Consider the following 24,443-nt stretch of genomic DNA (forward strand, 5'->3'; position numbering starts at 1 on the left):
GAACAGAAAAATTGATGGCTTGGCTTGAGTTTATTGAATATATTTTAATAACCAATTAATTGAAAACATATAAACAAATATACAATGCCAACACATAAATGGAAAACATTTCAATGAACACACAAACTTTGTTGTCATGATAACAGTGTATCTGGTTGTTCTGACTTCATGTGTTAAAATGATTGTTTAATTATGGCATGTCTTAAATGCTTAATTTTAGATAATGGATGCATTTTTACGTCTGCTGTGTTTGCCTTTGGATGGCAGTGTTCTCCATGTAGCAAGTACAGTATGGACTGCCATATTTTTGGGACAAGACCCTGATAAACACAGGTATTTAAGCGAGGTATGTAGCATGTTCAATAATAAAATCTTAATACCTTAACTTTGAGGCATTTCCGTGAACATTTAAACATTTACATTAAAATGACAGCACATTAACGTTATTAAGAAATAACCCTTTGCATTGACCAATATGATGGAAACCATATTTTAGCTCACCTGAAATTAAAGGGCTGAGATTTTGTGACAGTTGCTGGAACATGTAAAAACTTTTAAGCATTGAAATATTTTTAAATATTATGAAATATGGTCATAACTGCATGAAGATTCATGTTAAATCTGTGCATTTACTTGGTATTTATTAGGAGTTGTTTGATGGTCTCAATGAATAAAAGTTTATAAAGCATTGATTAAAAGAAGTCTACATTTATATTGTTATTTTCAAGAATAAATTGATTGAGTATTATAAGTTCGGCTGTTTTCAGAGAAAACTCGAGGTATTGTCATAGCCAGCTCGTGCTGTCCGACGTCTGTGTCGTGCTAAAACCTTTACTTTGGCTCTAAAATGAAAGTGCTTCACTTACAACTTTGAAACTTTATATGTAGATGCACTTTGATGTGTTCTACACACCACACTCAATTTAAAGGTCACTAGGTCAAAGGTCAAGGTCTTTGTGATTTAAAAATAATTCTGACAAGCTTTCATTCATTCAAGACTGAACCTGCCGCCGAGCGTTGCTCTTGTCTTAAGTGTATTTTCTATGCAAAGGTGCAGATACTGGAGTATGATCATCTGGTTGGTGCAGTCAATGAGCGTGGATTCCACTGGTCTCTTATAGTAAGTGAAAATGATTCTCAATTTACTTGCGAAATATCACGGTTGTCCAATTTTTAACTTGGATACATGTATAAATGGCATGAAACATTGTCTACTGGGCCTCTACAAAAATTGATTCCATAACAGAGCTGGGGCCAAAATTTGCCCTGTCCTGTGATGAATCTGTTTTTCCTCTATGTGAACAGTAAACCCTTCAAAAATCTTCACTCAAAACACATGGCATAGAGCTTACATTTTTGGCATTCGTATAGTGGGCTTCTACAAAGATTGTTGAGATTACAGGCTTGGGGCCAAAAGTTAGGCCCACCCTGGGGCCCAATATGTTTGCCCTACATGTATATACTAAAAAAACTTCACAAATAGTCTTCTCTTAAACCACAAGGCATATAGGATAAATATTGTGCATACAACATTGCCAAGTGGACATCTGCCAATATTGTTCAAATTTAGGCACACAGGTTAAAATTTGCCCTGTCCTGCTGGGCCATTGTGTTCATACAAGAAAGTATGTAGTTAGTAAAAACTTAAAAAAACCTTCTCTGAAAACATAAGGCATAGATAAAAGGTTTTTGGCATGAACAATTTATAGTATTTTCATCTTGATTGCTAAATTTATTTTTCTTGTTCAAAAAAAATATCCCCAACCTGGAGCAGTCAAATTATTTTTATGTATGTACATATAAAAAAAACTTTAAATTTTTTCTAAATAGGTTAAATTTTCAAGATTCCTGCCAGTGGGACTAATTATTAAGATCGCATATTATTCAGGTTAGCACCCCAAGGCCCTCTGGGGGCCTCTTTTATTTTCTTCAGGTTGTGCAACCGAAAGACAACAAAGTTTTGTACATAAATCCGATGGGGGAGCAGAATGTTTCCCAGCAACAGATCCTGCAACAATGGATGTAAATGTGTACATTATTTAATTAAACAGGTTAGATACATTTAACTTCATATACTAAATTAGAAAATATCACAGACTGTAAAATGCTATGTAAATATTTAACTTGCAAATAATCATCATTTATATAAAAAGTTTACACTGATCAGATTGTGGAGGTTTTGGTGTCATGTCCGTTACCGAAATTAGACTTCCTGACAATATGTAGCATAAGCGTAATTCCTTCTAAGTTTGATTGACACCTTTCAGTGGTTTATGGGAATAATTGCTACCAAGAACTTTTTTATGTCCCCCACCACTATAGTGGGGGACATATTGTTTCTTCCCTGTCTGTAAGTCTATCTGTCTGTAGGTTTGTTTGTTGGTTTGAGTGTATGTTTGCGTCAAACTTTAAAATTTGCCATAACTTTTGAAATATTGAAGATAGCAGCTTGATATTTTGCATGCATGCATGTGTATCTCATGGAGATGCACATTTTGAGTGGTGAAAGGTCAAGGTCATCCTTTAAGGTCAAAGGTCAAATATATAGCTTCAAAGCGGCGCAATAGGGGACATAGTGTTTCTAAAAACACTTTTCTTGTTTAACCATGTGACCCTGACATTAACCTAACTAAAAATCCTGATAATTTACATTTAGGCTTAGTACTAGCACTTAGCAAGTTTCATTAATATTCCTGCATTGGTTTGTTTACGAGAAGAGGCGTGGACAAGGGAAACATTTCTTTACTTTATGCTTTTGTTTGCTCTTGTTTGAAGTACAATAAATCCATGTTTTAACCTTCTAACCTTGACCCAAATAAAAATCCTCACAGTATGCAGAACCAAGCTAGCTATTAATAAATCTGACCAAGTAACATTAAAATCCTTCATTGATTTATGCAAAGAAGCACTGGCAAGGTAATTATGTTTTTAACCTTGTGAACTTGACTTAATTGACAAATCTGCCAATATGCAAACCAAGGCTTGGTAATGAACACTCCTTCTAAGTTTCTTTTTAATCCTTTAAGTGTTTTATGAGAATAAGTGCTGACAAGATGCAAGGAACATCTAACCAGACATCCTGACATCACTCTGGACAGCGCAAAAAATATGTCTCCATTACCAGCTAGGGAATTTCATTCCTTATTCATTCCAAAAATTTAGCAAATAATATTTGTACTCATAATGTATCATTTATGGTGATTTGATGATGTTGTTTTTTTACTTTTTGCTTTTGAACAGTAAATTTGTGCACATTCGGCGCTTATCCAGCATTGATATGGGCGGACCAATACATTGGAACATACTCTGCCCACGTCATGCAAAACAGTCAGATTCAATATCTTGCGGTGTCTACGTTTTAAAGGTAATGGAATCTGTTATTTGTACTTCCCAATGATTTTTTTTCTTTAAGCGTTGTTTGTCTTTTTGTCCATCTGTGACACTTTTCTGTCCACAGCTGTTTCTTAACTTTTTCTTGTAATGAACCTTAAAAATTATTTTCTATTATCATGTTGCATTGGTACACGCATTCAATTTATCTGCATCAACTTGGTAAGCCATAGTTATCCTCTTCATTGATTGAAAGTAAGGAATCTGCATCAACTTGGTAAAGCCATAGTTATCCTCTTCATTGATTGAAAGTAAGGAATCTGCATCAACTTGGTAAAGCCATAGTTATCCTCTTCATTGATTGAAATTAAGGAATCTGCATCAACTTGGTAAAGCCATAGTTATCCTCTTCATTGATTGAACGTTAGGAATCTGCATCAACTTGGTAAAGCCATAGTTATCCTCTTCATTGATTGAAAGTAAGGAATTTCATAACTTTTTTTTGCTTTCCATAGCTGTTGCTCAGTAACTATTGTATGGAACTACATGAAACTTGTAATTAATATGTATGTTCATAAAATGTTTGTGCGTGCCTAAGTATTACTTGGATTGCCTTGGTAAATTAATTTTCAAACCCACTTAATTGGTTGAAACAGTTGTGTTTTTTTCTGCCCAATGCTACCTCTCAGTAAATATAATGATATTAACAACTTTAGTAAGCAGAATGCTACCTGCAGAATCAATCCCTAGAGTTTGTGCTCAGCAAAACACAACTACTAGAAGAACGGAGACAAATAGCCAGAAGACTGCTTTCTGAAGGGGGTAAATAATTTTATTTCCAACAAAAACGAAACACTGTATATATTTTATCATTTATCACTTTTCCACCATTTTATCATTTATCACTTTTCCACCAAAATGATATATATGTTTTATATGTTTTGATTTAAAACCAAAGAAAAGCAAACCGTTATTATAACTTACCAGTGTTTTTTATCCAGAAAAGTTCTTTTTATGCTTTCTTAAGTGAATTACTTTCCATTGCTTTTTTTACTGGATTATGAAAAAAAAATGTTCAATAAGGAAAATGATAGAAAATGGCTTTACAAATAAGAAACAAATCATTGCAATATGATTATATTTTTTATTAGCTCACCTGAGCGATAGCTCGAGGTGAGCTATTGTGATCACTCAGCGTCCGGCGTCCGGCCATCCGTCTGTCTGTCTGTAAACAATTTGTAAACATCTTCTTCTACTACACCATTGAGCCAATTTCAACTAAATTTCATGTGGAGCATCCCTAGGTCATGGGACAAAAGAATTGTTAAAAAAAAATTGATCACATAACCAAGATGGCCGCCATGACCATATATGGTAAAAACCTTAAAAAATCTTCTTGTCAGAAACCGCTCATCAAATTTTCAAAAAATTTCACATGGATGACCTTTGAAGGCTCCCTTGAAAAAGTTGTTCAAAGAAATTTGATTCGTCAAAAAACATGGCCGCAGGAGCTCGTTGAACTTTGCATGTTTATTCGTTTTTGCCTATTTTGTGAAAGCTTTAAAAAATCTTCCACATTTTTTGTCCGATCCTTTCCAAATTTGCACAGTGTCTTTATATCGATGAGGACACGAACCCTACAAAAAATGAGCATTATTGGTCCATGAAGTACAGAATTACCTCCCCTTGAATTGAGAAAATGGTGTTTATGCAATAAAGTCCAAATTTTTCATCCAATTATTTCCAAACTTGTAAGGATTTAGCATGGTTCAAACAAGGGAAACAACTACGGTTTATGCATGTTCTTTTTATTACAGATTTACCTCCCTTTAATTCATTCAAAATCTCATTTTACAGCAGAGATTCCAAATCTGACCTGTAAATGAGCCCCATATTTACTGCCAGTGTAGGTTACCTTTTCCCATTTGATCATTCTTAAGTATTGGTCTTGTAATGCTGCTACTGCTTCTGCTACTGCTACTATTACTACTACTACTACTACTACTACTACTACTACTACTACTACTACTACTACTACTACTACTACTACTACTACTTCTACTACTACTACCACTACCACTACTACTACTACTACTACTACTACTACTACTACTACTACTACTACTACTACTAGTACCACCACTACCACCACCACCACCACCTTCTACTACTACTGTCACTACTACTACTTTTACCACTACTACTACTACTACTACTACTACTACTACTTCTACTACCACTACTACTACTACTACTACTACTACTACTACTTCTACTACTATTCGTCTTAAATGTATCATTTTTCTTACATATTGTGTGTTATTATAACATATTTGTATCAATATTTTACAATTCAGCACATATAAAAATCGTATATACCCGCTTTAATGATTTATTTAAAATGATACCCCATTATAATAATAATCAAAGATAGGTGTTTGAATAAGTATTAAAAAAAATCCCCAGGGCACTTTAACTAAAAATGAAGTAGAATGTAAATCATCAAGAGTCAAGATTAAAATTTACTAAAGTGTTTTGCTATGCACTTATGATAATTGATGAAATTGTTAAGTCAAAGAAATGAAACACACACACAAAATTCCAATACTGTCCCTGTGGAATTGGAACTCACACACTACAGAATCTGCTGGTTTGCATGTACAGTGTGAACATGTATATGTAAATGAATTTATATTGCACTTTGGATGCCCCCAGGGGTTATACTGTTTTGCGCATGTAGGTCTGTCGGTCGGTCGGTCCACCAAATGGTTTCCGGATGTTAACTCAATAACGCGTAAACCTAGGATCATGATACATTATTGGTACAATGATTATGACTGGCACATGTCCCCTATTGATTTTCAGGTCACTTCTTCAAAGGTCAAGGTCACATTGACTAGAAACAGTAAAATTGTTTCCGGATGATAACTCAAGAATGCTTAGGCCAAGGATCATGTAACTTCATAGGTACATTGATCATGATTGGCAGATAACCCCTATTGATTTTCAGGTCACTAGGTCAAGGTCACATTGACCTGAAGCATTAAAATAGTTTCTAACATATTCACACAATGGCTGCCACTATAACTGACAGCCCATTCGAGGGGCATGCGTGTTTTACAAACAGCCCTTGTTTGCATGCCTTGTTTGAAAAGCCATAGAAATAATATGTTTGGACACATGAATGACTAACTTAATTGCTGCAAATACTTTTTAAGCATATTTATTTATTCAAATTGTTAACTTACTTTTCTAGAATTCATTGAAGGTCATCTAGAAGAGATAGCAAGTAGCCCATCAGTCGAACATGAGGTAACAGCCACCTTACTATATTGATGTGAATTAGTTATAAAAATAAATATGTTTAAAAAATGCAGAAAAAGTTATCCGATGAAAGAGCAGTGGAATATCTTAGGCAAAGGACTCAGAATGGAAAGGGTTTGAGGAAACACTGTCTAGTCAGTAAGAAACACTTGATTATACAATCTCTTAGCAAAAGCAATAAGAGTCACTGTTAAAAACGTGCCTTTGCTAACAAATCTTTACTCAAAGTTAGGATAATTTCTGTTGTTGCTTTTCTATAATTCCTTTCTGATCTGATTTCCCATTCACATGATATTTCATCTCCAACATTAAAATATTAGGAAAACATAAGTGAATAATCACAGGAGTAATGAGATTGCAGCTGTCATTTATGGTAGAGAAAATGAGAATACAAAAACATAAAGGAAGTAAATATGAGTATATCCTGATCATTTTGCAGAACTCGGACCAGCTGGCTAACACCCCTGCCTCTGCCATGGAGTTGGAAGGGCGAGACACTGACCCAGTAGTCGATCATGTGGCAACAACTAGGGTACTCTATTTATGTGAACTAATTGTAAACATAAATATATCCAAAAATGCAGAAAAAGTTATCCGATCAAAGAGCAGTGAACTATTTTAGGCAGCAGGTGACTTAGATTGAAAATGGCTTGAGAAAACACTGTCTAGTCAGTAAGACACAATTGATTATACAATCACGAAGCAAAAGGAATCAGAGTGACTGTTAAAAGTGTGCTATTGCTTTCAAATCTTTTATGGGTATTATGGTAATTTCAATTCTTTCTTTTCTATAAGTCCTTTCTCATTTAAGATCCATTCACATGATATTCCATCTACTACATTAAAATACTAGGATAACATGAGTGAATAAGCACATTAGGAATGAGATTGCAGCTGTCATTTACAGTAGAGAAAATAAGAATACAAGAACATAAAAGAAGTAAATATGAGTTCATCATGATCATTTTGCAGAACTCGGACCAGCTGGCAAACAACCCTGCCTCTGCCATGGAGTTGGAAGGGGGGAGACACTGACCCAGTGGTCGATCATGTAGCAACAGCCAGGGTACTCTATTTATGTGAATTAATTGTAAACATAAATATATCCAAAAATGCAGAAAAAGTTATCCGAGCAAAGAGCAGTGAACTATCTTAGGCAGCATACTTAGATTGAAAAGGGCTTGAGAACACACTGTCTAGTCAGTAAGACTCAATTGATTATACAATCGCGAAGCAACAGCAATAAGAGTTACTGTTAAAAACGTGTCCTTGATAACAAATATTTCATCTGTGTTATGGTAATTTCAATTCTTGCTTTTCTATAAGTCCTTAGTAAATAAAGGAAGTAAATATGAGTATATCATGATCATTTGAAACAATCATACAAATATGCATGGATTTTGAATTTCATATTGTGTTGAAGATTCATGAAAAGAAGAGTAAATTAAAACTTTAAATCTTAGAACAATTTGTTTAAGAATTATCTTAGAAACTTTTAGAAAACCAGCTTAGAGTATATGTGTAAAGATGACAGATCCAATATTTAATATGCATCTTTATATATTTTTCAGGTGAGTCAAAGCGGACACAGTTGATGAGGAAATATGCATCCAGCATTGGAAGCACAATTTTTCTTTAAAAAAATACAATTTATTTAATTTAATTTACATAATGCCCTGTCTGTTGGTTTGTTTGTTTGTGCAAACCTTAACATTTGCAATAACTTTTGCAATATTAAAGGTAGCAACTTCATATATAGCATGCATGTGCATCTCAAGGAGCTACACACTTTGAGTTGTGTAAGGTCAAGGTATTATTTTTTTGGTAAAATTGATGAATTAATATGATATCTCTTTGCAAATTGTTTTAAAATTAATACATAACTTGTTTCAGAAACATTGTTTAATAACATTCAATTGTCATTTATTCGAATTTGAAAGTTGTCAAAAGTAATTATTTCTCCCTATACGGTAGCTTTAGGTATATGTGATATTTCATGAGAAAACTAGTCTTCATTGCATTACAAATTAATGAAGCATTCTTTACATTTGCTTTTATAACAAAAAAACCTAGTTTAGACTTGTAAAATTGATAAAAATAATTATTTGAACATAAAGTTTGACCAGAGTGTACAATTTAAACACACAAGTTTATAACGACGTGTATCTTGTGCTTTGCATTTGTTTAAAAGTTGCCTTATAATTGTGCGAAGCATGTCTTCTCAAATTAAAAATGCATCTTATTCAAAGGTGATCAGAACTAAATGTGTTTTTTTTAATAATTCAGGGATAACAAAAATCAGACTAAGAAACCATATGCAATAATTCATAGTCTGTTGTCTTCACAGAGAGAAACTTCAATAAAAAATATGCTGTCATTTTATAATACCTTCGTGTTTGCCTCACGGTTGCCTATTGATTTGTTTTAAAATAGGAAGTTTATAATGAGGTATATAACACAAAGAAATTTCATATTTGAATCATTTTTATGCTCCTCTAAAAAATTCTTGTCTGAGCTTTTTCTCAGTAACTTATTACGGGAATTCAATGAAACTTTATGGGAAGCTTCACTACCAAGAGGAGATGTGCATGTTATTAGCCAGTTATGGTCGGATGATTTTTCACAGAGTTATGGCCCATTGAAATTTTCCATTTACTGTACATATTGTGCATTCTTGTTCGGGCTATTTCTCAGCAACTAATGTCTGCAATTGAATGAAACTTTATGGGAAGCTTCACTACCAACAGGACATGTGCATATTATCAGCAAGTTATGGTCGGATGATTTTTCACAGAGTTATGGCCCTTTGAAATTTTCAATATACTGTACATATAGTGCAATTCTTGTCTGGGCTATTTATCCCCAACTAATGACTTGAATTCAATGAAGTTTTATGGGAAGCTTAACTGCCTTGAAGAGATGCGCGTGTTATTTGTGGGTTCTGGTTAGATGATTTATTTAGAGACTTATGGCCCTTTGAAATTGTTAAGTTGCTAAACCATCCATCCTATTATTTTGTCCAAAGTTATGCCACTCAAGATGTTTCCTTTTATCTGAATATATAGTGCAATATTGTGACCAAAAAAACTTTGGGGAGCTTCACCCATCTCTGACGGCTTGTTTTAATTAAATATTAATTGTAAATCCCATATCACCTTTTATCATACTTTTTTGTAATTGACAACTTGGTTTTCTGACAATTGTTTTCCTTGTTTTGTTTCAAATAGGCATGATATGGTTACTATTAAATCAACTTCATATGTTCTTCCCTTGTGATAAGTATTTTTAGCTCATCTATTTTTTGAAAAAAAATTATGAGCTATTGTCATCACCTTTGCGTCGGCGTTGGCGTCCGGTTAAGTTTTGCGTTTAGGTCCACTTTTCTCAGAAAGTATCAATGCTATTGCATTCAAACTTGGTACACTTACTTACCACCATGAGAGGACTGGGCAGGCAAAGTTAGATAACTCTGGCGTGCAATTTGACAGAATTATGTGCCCTTTTTATACTTAGAAAATTGAAAATTTTGGTTAAGTTTTGCGTTTAGGTCCACTTTTCTCAGAAAGTATCAATGCTATTGCATTCAAACTTGGAACACTTACTTACTATCATGAGGGGACTGGGCAGGCAAAGTTAGATAACTCTGGCACGCATTTTGACAGAATTATGTGCCCTTTTTATACTTAGAAAATTGAAAATTTTGGTTAAGTTTTGTGTTTAGGTCCATTTTATTCCGTAAGTATCAAAGCTATTGCTTTCATACTTGCAACACTTACTAACTATCATAAGGGGACTGTGCAGGCAAAGTTATGTAACTCTAACTGGCATTTGGGCAGAATTATGGGCCCTTTATACTTAGAAAATTGAAAATTTGGTTAAGTTTTGTGTTTTGGTCCACTTAACCCCTAAAGTATCATAGATATTGCTTTCATACTTGGAACACTTGCAAACTATCATAAGGGTACAGTAAAAGGACAAGTTGCATAACTCTGGTTGTCATTTTTATGGAATTATGGCCCTTTTTTGACTTAGTAACTTTGAATATATGGTTAAATTTTGTGTTTCGATCCACTTTACTTCTTAACTATCAAGGCTATTGCTTTCAAACTTCAAATACTTTCATGCTATCATGAGGTGACTGTACCTGGCAAGTTGAATTTTACCTTGAATCCCCCCCCCCCCCTACCCGAATTGACCACCACACCCTCACACTATACCACCCCACCTCCACCAAAAATTTCATTTTATTTTAATGGTTAAACCCCCTCCCCCTCCCCCCCCCCCCCGATTTTTTTTTTTTCGCATTTTTTTTCCCCTTTTTTTGAAAATAATGTCATAAATGTCCACATTCCCATGCTATACACCCCTCTTCACTCCACCCCTCCCTCCTTTGTGATTGAAAATGAGAGTCCCTTCACCTTTAAAAAGAAAATAGATGAGCGGTCTGCACCCGCAAGGCGGTGCTCTTGTTTATATCTATTTCTTAATATTTTTCAGTAGTAATAATGTCTAAGAATGTATCTGGGTAGAATGAATATCTGTTCTTTTAAAGGTTGTAACTGATGCTCTATTTCTTTTGGACATGACATGTTACTGTCTCGTTTGTACAGAGATTCAATTAAATACTACATTTTATTATGTGTGATTCTATTTTTGTGTTCCAAATAGGCAGTCTGACATATTAGGTATATTGAAAACTCTTACATATAACATTTGTAAGTATCTGTTATTAATGACAGTTAAATGAAACAATGGTTGTATAGTTGTGTATATTACAAAGTATAATTATTGTTATATTTCGAAATTAGAATTATGTTTATATTTTAATTTTCATACACTTTCAACTATAATTTGTAATAGTGCCGTTGCTACTTAAATTTTATGTGGTTTGGATGCACACTGTTATATTCTATGCTCCTTCAAAATACAATTAAGGTTTCACCTTAACGGTTATAACGCGAGTGAAAAGCAATATACACTGTTATCATGTGATTTAAAACAAGTTTTGTTCAATTATCTCTAAAGTTCATTCATAACTATTTTATAACATGTCTGCTTAATCCACTTACTATATTCAAGCATTTTGCATTATTGTTTTTGTTTAACACTAGAAACTGTAAAGTAAGGTATATATCTTGTTGTAACTTTAATTGCATTTATTATGTACTGCATATTAATTGTTGGGATAGTTCCGCATATGTAACGTGTTTTTATTCACGTGTTTTTATGTCCCCCACTATAGTAGTGGGGGACATATTGTATTTGCCCTGTCTGTTGGTCTGTTGGTCTGTCTGTCTGTTTGCGCCAACTTTATTATTTTGCAATAACTTTAACTATATTGAAGATAGCAACTTCATATTTGGCATGCATGTGTATCTCATGAAGCTGCACATTTTGAGTGGTGAAAGGTCAAAGTCATCCTTCAAGGTCAGAGGACAAATATATGTGGCCCAAATCGCTTATTTTATAAATACTTTTGCAATATTGAAGATAGCAACTTGATATTTGGCATGCATGTGCATCTCATGGAGCTGCACATTTTGAGTGGTGAAAGGTCGAGGTCAAGGTCATCCTTGAAGGTCAGAGGTCAAATATATGTGGCCCAAATCGCTTATTTTATGAATACTTTTGCAATATTGAAGATAGCAACTTGATATTTGGCATGCATGTGTATCTCATGGAGCTGCACATTTTGAGTGGTGAAAGGTCAAGGTCAAGGTCATCCTTCACAAGGTCAAGGTCATCCTACAAGGTCAAACATCATATAGGGGGACATTGTGTTTCACAAACGCATCTTGTTTAATCTGTCTTTGTGTTTTAACGGTCGCCTTTAATGGACTGTCAAAACTGTTTGAATGTATTTAATTAATTGCCATTATTATCTTTTTAATGAAGGTTATATTATAGTATCGTGTCTGTTCCTAGATGTATTCTACGACAATATGGCTGCATTTTTAGAACTGTTATGCACTGATTTACAACTATTATGTCACATTAAATACTGTACTTGTAACATCTATATTTTCATAGAGCATATTACATGACCTTTTGACCATCTACATTTTTTATTGCGTAGGTGGTCTGTTTATGGTTTATGAAATGCTTGTTTTTAATATCAAACGCAACCAGTTAAAACATTTTGTTTCTCGTGTTTGTTTAACTACAGACACCTTTTCATAATGTCATAATATCAGTTTCATTAAATAATATATTGTACTATGTGCAGAGCCTTTGAGCTGCCTATATTTTTGTTTCGCAAAGGTAGCAAGCAAGGGCTTATTCTTATGAAATTGATACAAGCATGAAAAAAGCATAATTGATATTTAGTTAAATACTGTTTGCTATCACGTGAAACGAAATTTGTTACGCGGGGTAAGTAAAACGTGTTATTATTGTGACAATTGTCATGTGAAGACCCAATATATGTACAATATGCTTATTTGATATTTTGTTGTCATAATTAAGCTCCATTACAAATGATGTAATACGACCTATTCAATTACATATATACTATCAATGGTTATTAATATAATTATACCTATATTTATGCCCCTCTTCGAAGAAGAGGGGGTATATTGCTTTGCTCATGTCGGTCGGTCTGTTGGTCGGTCGGTCCGTACACCAGGTGGTTTCCGGATGATAACTCAATAACGCTTGGGCCTAGGATCATGAAACTTCATAGGAACATTGATCTTTACTCGCAGATGACCCCTATTAATTTTTAGGTCACTAGGTCAAAGGTCAAGGTCACAGTGACAAAAATCATATACACACAATGGCTGCCACTACAACGGACAGTCCATATGGGGGGCATGCATGTTTTACAAACAGCCCTTGTTTTTATATTGCATTAAATTGAGTTTATTAGCCTCATACACTCTGACGCACTTAGGATATATTTAATTACATGTATACTTTCGATAATTATTTATGTTCTAGTGTAATGTATAATAACTCATAATGTATAATAATTCATGTATGCACCGTTGTAACCAAACGATTTTATTTCTTTGCATAACTTTATTTTGTATAAACATAAACTGTGTATTGTGGAAACACTGTATCATGTATGCTTGATTTGTCCACTTGGGCTTTTGGCTTTCTGGATGGATTGTTTAATAAACTATGTTCTAAAAAATGCAAAGGTTTCGTGTCCGCTCAATTATATTGCTATGTATGGTCGGATTAAAATATTACTTGGCATGAGTATTAACCACAAGAGTATATGTGAAATACTCAACAGCCAGATGTCAAGGTCAAACGGTGCTATATAACTTTGACAATAATCAATGTAAATACCAGTGTTTGGTGTCCAATAAATCATTTTGCCGTGCATGGTCCATTTTAATGACAATTGGCATAAGAAAAAAACACAATACATGTTGTTTGATATGTCACGTGAAAGACTCGAGATGCTGATGTCAAGGTCAAGGTAAAAAGGTGCTTTGGAACTTTGACAAAAAAAAAACAATGTAACAATGTGATCATCACAGTGTTTTGTTTCCACTAAATAACTTTGCTAATGTTTGGATTTTTATAATACTTGTCATAACTAATAGCCACAAGTATGATGTGATGCGCAAAAGGCTCAAGGTGCTGATGTGAAGCTCAAACGGTGCTATTGAACTTTCACAAAAAACAATAAAAATCTAAGTTTTTCAGTTGTTCGTGAACGCTAAATAACTTCACTATACACAATATAAATGGTTGTCGCGTAAAAGACTCGTAATGCTGATGTCTTCTTTTATTTCATAATCTTTGTAATTGTTATCAAGACATTTCTTTTTCATTTATACCAATACTGTTGTCATGTTATTGGGCGTGCTTTTAAAACTGAGCCACGTATTGCGAAAACGGGTCTTATGTCTGAGGTGATCCGACAAGCCTGCCATTCGACTTTTGAAATTTAAAATTACACAACTTTTGAAACTATAATTAATTTTGATGTTATTGTGTTATATATCATGGGCACAACTCTTAAATTGTATTGCATTATGTCATTATGCTATGTATTATGGGCCGGAGGCCTTGATTTACTCCATTAACTGTTCTGTTCTGTTCTGTTCTGTCAAGTCCTGAAGATCAAGGTCCAATGGTGTTTTTGCACTGTGACAAACATAACTAATAAGTCCGAATCAACACCGGGGTTCATGTCCGCAAAAAAACACCATACATGGTCGGGATTTTAATAATACTTGGCGAGAGTAATACCCACACGTGAATAATATGTCTCGTGAAAGACGCATGATGATACAGATAAACGTTGCTTTTGAACTTTGACATAAATCGATGTAAAATTAAATGTCATCATCAAAGTGGTTTTTGTTCACCATATAGCGTCGCTATACATGGTCGTATTTTAATGCTCCTTGATATAAATAACAACCACAGTAGTATTGTGTGTCGCATGTGATAATCGAGGTGCTGATATCAAGATAAAAAAAGTATTTTTATAACGTTGACAATTCAATGAAAAAAAGTTATTACAATGTTTTTGGTCCACGCAGTGATATCGTCATTCTTAACTTGATTTTCAAATTACTTATGTTGCGGTGCCAGGCATCCGTGTATCGTTTTTTTTCATCTTAATGTAATTAATTGTGATATGTTGTATTTTCTGATCGCACTCATTCACGAATCATCATACTCGCCCTGGGAGAGGCAACGTCGCACATTGCGTATAATTTTTACACTTACACACCTCTAGATTCAAACAAGCGTATTGCAATTATCAGCTTATTTTACAGAACAGTCCATGGGAAAAGCACAAAAACGTAAAAACAGTAGTAACAACTCTAGTAGTAGCAATGGACCAAATCAAAGCGCCGAAGGCACTGAAATAGTTCGCTGTTGTCGTCCTTGATTAGCTTGTGCGCTTTCCACAGGCTCATCAGTGTGCACAGGCTAATCTTGTTTTACATGCATTAAGCACCGTTTTCCCTGAAAGCAGCCGATATGTACAGATTTCAATGATAACCACAAGACTGGCCAATTACATCTTACAAGCTGGTAAATACAGTCACTGCAGTTTAGTAGAACAGACGCTCCTTAGCATATGTCGTCTGCAGTGCAGATAGGCAGCGGTAATCGTTCCTAGCATAGTGAGTTGCGCTTCTTAGCGTTAGCGTAGCTTAGGCTTCCAAGCACATACTGATTGCAAAACATGGTCTGTAAATTCATTCAGCCGCTAACGCGACCAACTAAAAATGAACAGAAGATAGCTGCCAAAAACAAGGGTATTGCCAAAAACAAGGGTATTTCTGGTGGGTCGAATGAGTCAACAAAGAGTGTAGTGAGTGAAATAGGCAGTGTTAATTGCAAAGTGAGTGACGCTATCCATGGTGCTCATTCCGTGTTATTCAGTGACCCTGTCATGGATAACTCGGTGTTCGCACCAAGTGCAGGAAAGGCCGGAAATGGAACAGAGAGACGCATCATATCACAGGTCAGCCACCCACCAACTCTGTAATAAGAGTTTCATAGTATCCATAACACCAAAAAGATGTTGCCCATTTTCTGTTAATGCCCCGCAGCGTATTGTTGCACTCATTCACATGCCTCAGACTGCACGATGGTTTATACTCGCTCGTGGACAGACACCGTTGCGCGTTTGAGGATAAATAGAACTCAAAATAGATATAGCACTTTCTGTACTATGGAAACAATCAAGTCCAATCCGGTAGAGCACAGGTGGTGTGAATGGTCCGAAATGAAATATTTTACGGAATCACACGCCTAGCATATGTCCGAACACCCTGGCCAGGAAATCCCAACTAGATTATGCACATTCTGTGCCATTCACCCGTGCAATTGAAAATAGTACCCCAAATAGATATAACACGTGCGTTGTTTTTTCACCGAGGCGTGTTGTGTGAGTTATTTACAAGCCTTTAAATTAACAGTGGTAAATACTGGCAGAGAGCAAGACATCGTTGGACATCGAAGCAAAATGTGTACATATGCATTGGCTTTGCACCATGGTCATGTAATTCCAACTAGATATTGCACATTGCGCGCTATATATACCGCAACATATAACACCAAAAAAGATGTTGCCCATATTCTGTTAATGCCCCGCAGCGTATTGTTGCACTTATTCAAATGCCTCAGACTGCACGATGGTTTATACCCGCTCGTGGACAGACACCGTTGCGCGTTTGCGGATAAATAGAACTCAAAATAGATATAGCACTTTCTGTACTATGGAAACAATCAAGTCCAATCCGGTAGAGCACAGGTGATGTGAATGGTCCGAAATGAAATATTTTACGGAATCACACGCCTAGCATATGTCTGAACACCCTGGCCAGGAAATCCCAACTAGATTATGCACATTCTGTGCCATTCACCCGTGCAATTGAAAATAGTACTCCAAATAGATATTACACGTGCGTTGTTTTTGCGCCAAGGCGTGTTGTGTGAGTTATTTACAAGCCTTTAACTTTACAGTGGTAAATACTGGCAGAGAGCAAGACATCGTTGGGCATCGAAGCAAAATATGTACATATGCATTGCCTTTGCACCATGGTTATGTAATTCCAACTAGATATTGCACATTGCGCGCTATATATATCGCAACATATAACACCAAAAAGATGTTGCCCATATTCTGTTAATGCCCCGCAGCGTATTGCTGCACTCATTCACATGCCTCAGACTGCATGATGGTTTATACCCGCTCGTGGACAGACACCGTTGCGCGTTTGAGGATAAATAGAACTCAAAATAGATATAGCACTTTCTGTACTATGGAAAAAATCAAGTCCAATCCGATAGAGCACAGGTGGTGTGAATGGTCCGAAATGAAATATATTACGGAATCACACGCCTAGCATATGTCCGATACACCCTGGTCAGGAAATCCCAACTAGATTATGCACATCCTTTGCCATTCACCCGTGCAATTGAAAATAGTACTCCAAATAGATATAACACGTGCGTTGTTTTTTCACCGAGGCGTGTTGTGTGAGTTATTTACAAGCCTTTACATTAACAGTGGTAAATACTGGCAGAGAGCAAGACATCGTTGGACATCGAAGCAAAATGTGTACATATGCATTGCCTTTGCACCATGGTCATGTAATTCCAACTAGATATTGCACATTGCGCGCTATATATACCGCAGCATATAACACCAAAAAAGATGTTGCCCATATTCTGTTAATGCCCCGCAGCGTATTGTTGCACTTATTCACATGCCTCAGACTGCACGATGGTTTATACCCGCTCGTGGACAGACACCGTTGCGCGTTTGAGGATAAATAGAACTCAAAATAGATATAGCACTTTCTGTACTATGGAAACAATCAAGTCCAATCCGGTAGAGCACAGGTGATGTGAATGGTCCGAAATGAAATATTTTACGGAATCACACGCCTAGCATATGTCCGAACACCCTGGTCAGGAAATCCCAACTAGATTATGCACATTCTGTGCCATTCACCCGCGCAATTGAAAATAGTACTCCAAATAGATATTACACGTGCGTTGTTTTTGCGCCAAGGCGTGTTGTGTGAGTTATTTACAAGCCTTTAACTTTACAGTGGTAAATACTGATAGAGAGCAAGACATCGTTGGACATCGAAGCAAAATATGTACATATGCATTGCCTTTGCACCATGGTTATGAAATTCCAACTAGATATTGCACATTGCGCGCTATATATATCGCAACATATAACACCAAAAAGATGTTGCCCATATTCTGTTAATGCCCCGCAGCGTATTGTTGCACTCATTCACATGCCTCAGACTGCATGATGGTTTATACCCGCTCGTGGACAGACACCGTTGCGCGTTTGAGGATAAATAGAACTCAAAATAGATATAGCACTTTCTGTACTATGGAAAAAATCAAGTCCAATCCGATAGATCACAGGTGGTGTGAATGGTCCGAAATGAAATATTTTACGGAATCACACGCCTAGCATATGTCCGATACACCCTGGTCAGGAAATCCCAACTAGATTATGCACATTCTGTGCCTTTCACCCGTGCAATTGAAAATAGTACTCCAAATAGATATAACACGTGCGTTGTTTTTGCACCGAGGCGTGTTGTGTGAGTTATTTACAAGCCTTTAAATTAACAGTGGTAAATACTGGCAGAGAGCAAGACATCGTTGGACATCGAAGCAAAATGTGTACATATGCATTGCCTTTGCACCATGGTTATGTAATTCCAACTAGATATTGCACATTGCGCGCTATATATACCGCAACATATAACACCAAAAAAGATGTTGCCCATATTCTGTTAATGCCCCGCAGCGTATTGTTGCACTCATTCACATGCCTCAGACTGCACGATGGTTTATACCCGCTCGTGGACAGACACCGTTGCGCGTTTGAGGATAAATAGAACTCAAAATAGATATAGCACTTTCTGTTCTATGGAAACAATCAAGTCCAATCCGATAGAGCACAGGTGATGTTAATAGTCCGAAATGAAATATTTTACGGAATCACACGCCTAGCATATGTCCGATACACCCTGGCCAGGAAATCCCAACTAGATTATGCACATTCTGTGCCTTTCACCCGTGCAATTGAAAATAGTACTCCAAATAGATATTACACGTGCGTTGTTTTTGCGCCGAGGCGTGTTGTGTGAGTTATTTACAAGCCTTTAACTTTACAGTGGTAAATACTGGCAGAGGGTAAGACATCGTTGCACATCGTTGGTCATGTAACTCCAACTAGATATTGCACATTGCGCTATCGGAAAATATAACACCACAAGATGTTGCACATATTCTGCTAATGCCCCGTTGTGTATTGTTGCACTCAATCACATGCCTCAGACTTGACAATGGATTATACCCGCTCGGGGACAGACAACGTTGCGCGTTTTAGTATAATTTATACACATATATTGCCATAAACGCTGTTCAATTATTTCCAAAAAGTGCACGATTCATGGTTTCGGCACATATAACTCCAAATAGACATGGCGCATGTGTTGTTTTTGCTCTGAAGCGCATTGTATAGCTCCTTCACATACCTTTAACAAAGGTTGACTCTCGCTCAAAGAAATACAATGTTGCATATCTCAGTAGAATTTATTCACAATAATATTGCGCGCTATCGAATAATATAGCACCACATATTTGTTACATGCTCCGTAGTGTATCGTTGCACTCTTCCACACGCCTTATACTTGACAACGTATGATACTCGCTCGGAAAAAAACGTTTAACGTCTGAGTATAATTTATACACATTTATTATATATTTTTACAAATTCGCTAACGGAAATCATTTCCTTCTGCTAACGTTAACCGGTAATTAAGCGTCCATAGACCGTTTGTACCTGTGGCCTTCTCGACTCGTGTTTGAAGCAAACGCAAAATAGTTCCCGTAATAGATTAAAAACTTGAGATTTAAATTTTTAAACGCATACATATGGTAACTAATTTTATCATAATATCTGATTTTTAATAAGAATCCTTCATCCGTATACAATATCTTTGTAAACAATATTTATTGTATCAATCCTCATTTGATTGACGTGTAATATCTATTGGTACCGTTATTTGTGTCATATCTATATTGAATACAATGACACCCGGAAAAAGCTGGCAGCCATTTGCCTGTTCTATAAAAAAAAAAACGAGTCCAAGTTCACTCTAGTGGTCAGTATTGGTTCTTGTGTTTGGATTTTATTGTATGTAATTGAAAAGGGTTGCAATCATCGTTTTCTTTGTATTTCGTTTGAGGTTTGAACCAGAGGCGCTCGATGTCAATGACAATGTTTTGTTAAAGGGGCCTTTTCACAGATTTTGGCATTTTTTTAACTTATTCATTAAATGCTATATATTGATAAATGTAAACATTGGATCATAAAAGCTCCAGTAAAAAATCAAGAAAAAAATTAAAAAAAGGAAAGGAACATTGCCCGGAGCAGGTTTCGAACCAGTGACCCCTGGAGTCCTGCCAGAGTCCTGAAGTAAAAACTCTTTAGCCTACTGAGCTATTCCGCCGAGTACACATTCGTGACGTATTTTATACCTTATATAAGCAATCTTCGTAGTTTCACAAAATTTAACGACAAAAACAGAACTCTCCAAATTATTCAATCGTTTCGCGTTGCAACGCTTTATAATTTTTAGGCTTTAAAATCGTCAAAAGATGCATATAATGGCTATATTAGAGCATGGTTAATGTTCAGTATTACTGTTTCCTCACAAATATCATAACTAAAACGCAAACTTACGGATCTGAAACAACTTTTTTCAATTTTGTCAATTTACCAAAGCGTGAAAAGATCCCTTTAAGGTTCATGTAAACATAGCTAAAGAAACTTAAGCGTACATGGTTGTTACTGGTTGAGTCGTGGGTTCTGTTTGATTCGTGGGTAAAGAAATCGCCTGAAATCTCGCGATAGAATTTTCGCACATGATGCAGTTCGTTACGGAAAAATGTTTTGACACGGTCACCATTTTTTTCCGATCAAAAATGCGTCCAAAACAAGTAAATAGTGTAATTCATCATAACTTGATAGATCGGTATGAAATATTTCCCCATTTATGTATTGTTCATATAGTGTTTCAAAGTAACACAAAATCGTTTATTTAGAAGTATTTACCATGCTACATCGTCTGTTGACATTTTTTCACAAGAAATTAACCTGTCCTGCAAGCTCAGTTTAAAGGCTATTTATAGTATGCAAATCTTGAAATTCTGGCAGCCAATCAGAACCCACGAATTAACCGGAAGCTTATTTTCATGATGGTAGTTTGACACTATCAAGACAGTCGATTATTTTGATGATAAAAGACGATGAACATTTGGAAAAAAGCAACAAATCTTAAAGAAGAAAGGTTAATTATTATTTTCATAATGAGTCATGGTCATATATTTATAAAATATTTGTAATGTAACAACTTTATGAAAATTACCAACGACTCAACCAGACTATAGTATACAGTTTATATAGTATTGACAGACCTGTACGCTGAAGCTAACCCCGTATCGAAAGTCAACCAGAGTCGTAACATATTTATGTCACGCTACAAATCAAAGAAAGCTCATTTTCTTGGATACATTTTTACATATATTGGTGAATTAATATAAATTACTGCATCGGGGAATATCTTAAAGGATCAAATGTTTCGAATGCATCTTACAATAGAATAAAATAACTCTAATCAGTCTGAAATTCACAATTTTGACGCCATTGTCGCTTTGTCACGTGACGAGTTTTCATTTGGATACTTTCGGATCGACCTTGACATTTTATGCTGAAATGGTAAACAGACTTTCGTTTTCTGAAATCTATTATTTGTGATTAACAAATTAATCTGGTGGATTATTAGTCTCATTTATAAGACGCGCAAAGAATTTAGAGATACTTTTTATATGGGCTAAATTCTTTGGAACGTCTCATCGTTGAAGGACCTTTTTTGTGGTGGAAACCAGAAAGTTTAAATTTTCATCAATTTGCGTAAAATTGCAAAATAACATTACCAACTCATTCAGTTTTAATTCAGAAGTTCATTTTTACATCAAATATCGTCGATTCGAAGTTACAAAGGCATAAATTCTTCAGTTAAACTTCTGCTTAAATCGCAAAACAATCACTGACCTGTAGCCATGTCATGAAACTGATTTAAATATGAACCAATCAGAAGAAGGCATTACGGTGTAACGTGTACGCGTAATTTTATTTAACATGAGCTTTTAACACCGACTTTTACGTAACTAGACCTAGTAGTATGCTAAACTTTGTCGATTTAATAAGCATGTGTTCAAAACAGATATGGTGCAGTTTCTATTCACTGTTCTAAGTTTCAGGAAGTGTTTATGCATGTCTTTTTCGCACCTCTGTCTGTGTTGTTTTATGTACTTACATTCTACGTTACAAAGGACGGTATACTGTACGATCTGTATCAATATTATTTATGTACAGTATAAAAATAAAAGATGTAATTTATTTCAGAACTTTTTAATTGTCAATTTAGAAAAAAAACAATTCTAAATTAATCCAGAAAAGTATAACATCGGTTTACTATGTAACGCGCTGCACCACAACAGACGAACGCAAACTGTATTTTACGCTGTTTATTCTTCCACTTTAAACCAGATGCTTTACATCGAGGTCGTGTTATCGATTTATATCTACACAGCGAGCGAATCGAGAGATATTGAAAAATTGAATAGTGGTTGGATTTAAATTGCTCAGGCGTGCAAAATTCAAAGTGTCATTACATAATTTTTACGGAACATTATCGAGAAATGAATTATCTACACAGGTATGTAAATATTATTGCAATCCGTTGTTATTAAGTGTCTTATATCGGGGCTTGAATGTTGCGCACAAAATCCTTGCGCAACAATATAGACAAAGAACAAAAAATACCCACCACATAATTGGTCTTTCACCCTTTGTACGCTCCAAATATTACCCATATAAAAAGTAGCTTAATATTTAAGAGCGTCAAAAATTTGGACTAGTGGATTATAAGACTGATTTCATTGTGAATCAGGTACTTTAAAATAATATTCACGTTGAGTTTGTATTTACACTACAATTTGTTTACAAAACAAGCAAGAATAATCTTAAATACCGAAAAATGTCATTCTGAATTTGAAAACACCCGAGCACATGGTATGTTACTAAAAATAGAAATAACGTAATATGACCGTGAAATCTCGGGAGATTCGCATTTCAATGAATACGTTACATCGCTGTTTTTCTCGATATGTAAGAGCGAAATAGATAAATTTTAAATGTTTAAGATAGTATTTTGGGAAAGAATATATAATTTAAATGTGAAGAATGTCAATCTTTCCGATCAAGTGGTTGATTTGGACCAATAACTGCATTTAAAAGCTGTTTTGAACTGGTCTTTGTTAACTGTCAACTTTTCGGGAATTTCTGGTTGACTTTCCTAATGGGGTTGGTCAATAACTATAAAGTCATGCCAGTCAAAAATCATAAAAGCGACATTTAAAGTTATGGTAGCCAGAACTATGTAAACAGTAAAGTGTAAAAAGGCTTATTTTTCACATAGGAATAGTTCAATAAATATTATGGCAAATACTTCAATTTATATGTCAACGGGCATGTAAATACTTGTAGAACAGATAAGTAAATGCTAATAAAAAAAATATTATGCAAAATGTTGCTTTTGAAGAATTATACAGTGCATGCATGAAATTATCAAAATAACAAACGGAGTTAAATTGAACAAATTCCTTTGGTCAAAATATTGTATACACTTAATGTTAGGTACTACAAATGAAAAGTCCACACAACACACACCAACAATCCTAAAATATCCAAAAGAAAAACATCAAAGAATGTCAAAAGTTAACAAAATAATTGGGAAACTACTTTTAGTATGGTGGACTTTCCAGTGAACCTTTATTGTCAAATTTACTTATTTACTCGCAATACAGTACTCATTATAGTCACGAAATGACACTAATACAAAAAATAAACTATATTACCAAAAGGCATAAACGTGTATTGTTAATTTGAAATATATAAGACTCGGAAAGACGACTAATTTGCTACCTTAAAACAAATTACAACATGTTTATGTCACTGCTCGAACACCATACCTGTTCGTCAAACACGTGGGGCATTAAACATCCGGTTTAAAGGAAGCCTACATAACAATATTTTAATTAACGATCTAGGCATAATATTTATGGGATCGAAAAATTAATTATACAAATATTGGGCACACGTTACTCCTATAAATATGAGGTCGACCTCATATCGTTTAACGTTATTTTGCAATAGCATCGTTCCGACATGAATTCATGTCAGAAGCTTTAACGGC

At 35.2% G+C, this 24,443-nt stretch overlaps 1 protein-coding gene and 1 long non-coding RNA gene across 3 annotated transcripts in view; both read left to right on the forward strand.

Moving 5' to 3' along the window:
- Positions 1-1,084: 1,084 nt before the first annotated feature.
- Positions 1,085-10,829, forward strand: LOC127834912 (uncharacterized). Of its 2 annotated transcripts, none has more exons than XR_008028278.1 (8): positions 1,085-1,120; positions 1,934-2,051; positions 3,241-3,364; positions 4,047-4,152; positions 6,587-6,642; positions 7,094-7,186; positions 7,627-7,720; positions 8,226-10,829. It is a non-coding gene; the product is annotated as an uncharacterized LOC127834912 (long non-coding RNA). The 2 variants fall into 2 exon arrangements; XR_008028285.1 differs by having other exon boundaries at positions 1,098-1,120; positions 1,934-2,022.
- A 9,391-nt stretch (positions 10,830-20,220) lies between these two features.
- The window catches only part of LOC127881793 (uncharacterized), a 33,300-nt gene continuing 29,077 nt past the window's right edge, over positions 20,221-24,443 (forward strand). Inside the window, exon 1 of the mRNA XM_052429962.1 lies at positions 20,221-20,285. The gene's annotated coding sequence lies outside the window, so the exon portion shown is untranslated. The remainder of the gene's footprint in view (positions 20,286-24,443) is intronic.

Source organism: Dreissena polymorpha, chromosome 1 (genome assembly GCF_020536995.1).
Source record: "Dreissena polymorpha isolate Duluth1 chromosome 1, UMN_Dpol_1.0, whole genome shotgun sequence".
Lineage (NCBI taxonomy): Eukaryota > Metazoa > Mollusca > Bivalvia > Myida > Dreissenidae > Dreissena > Dreissena polymorpha.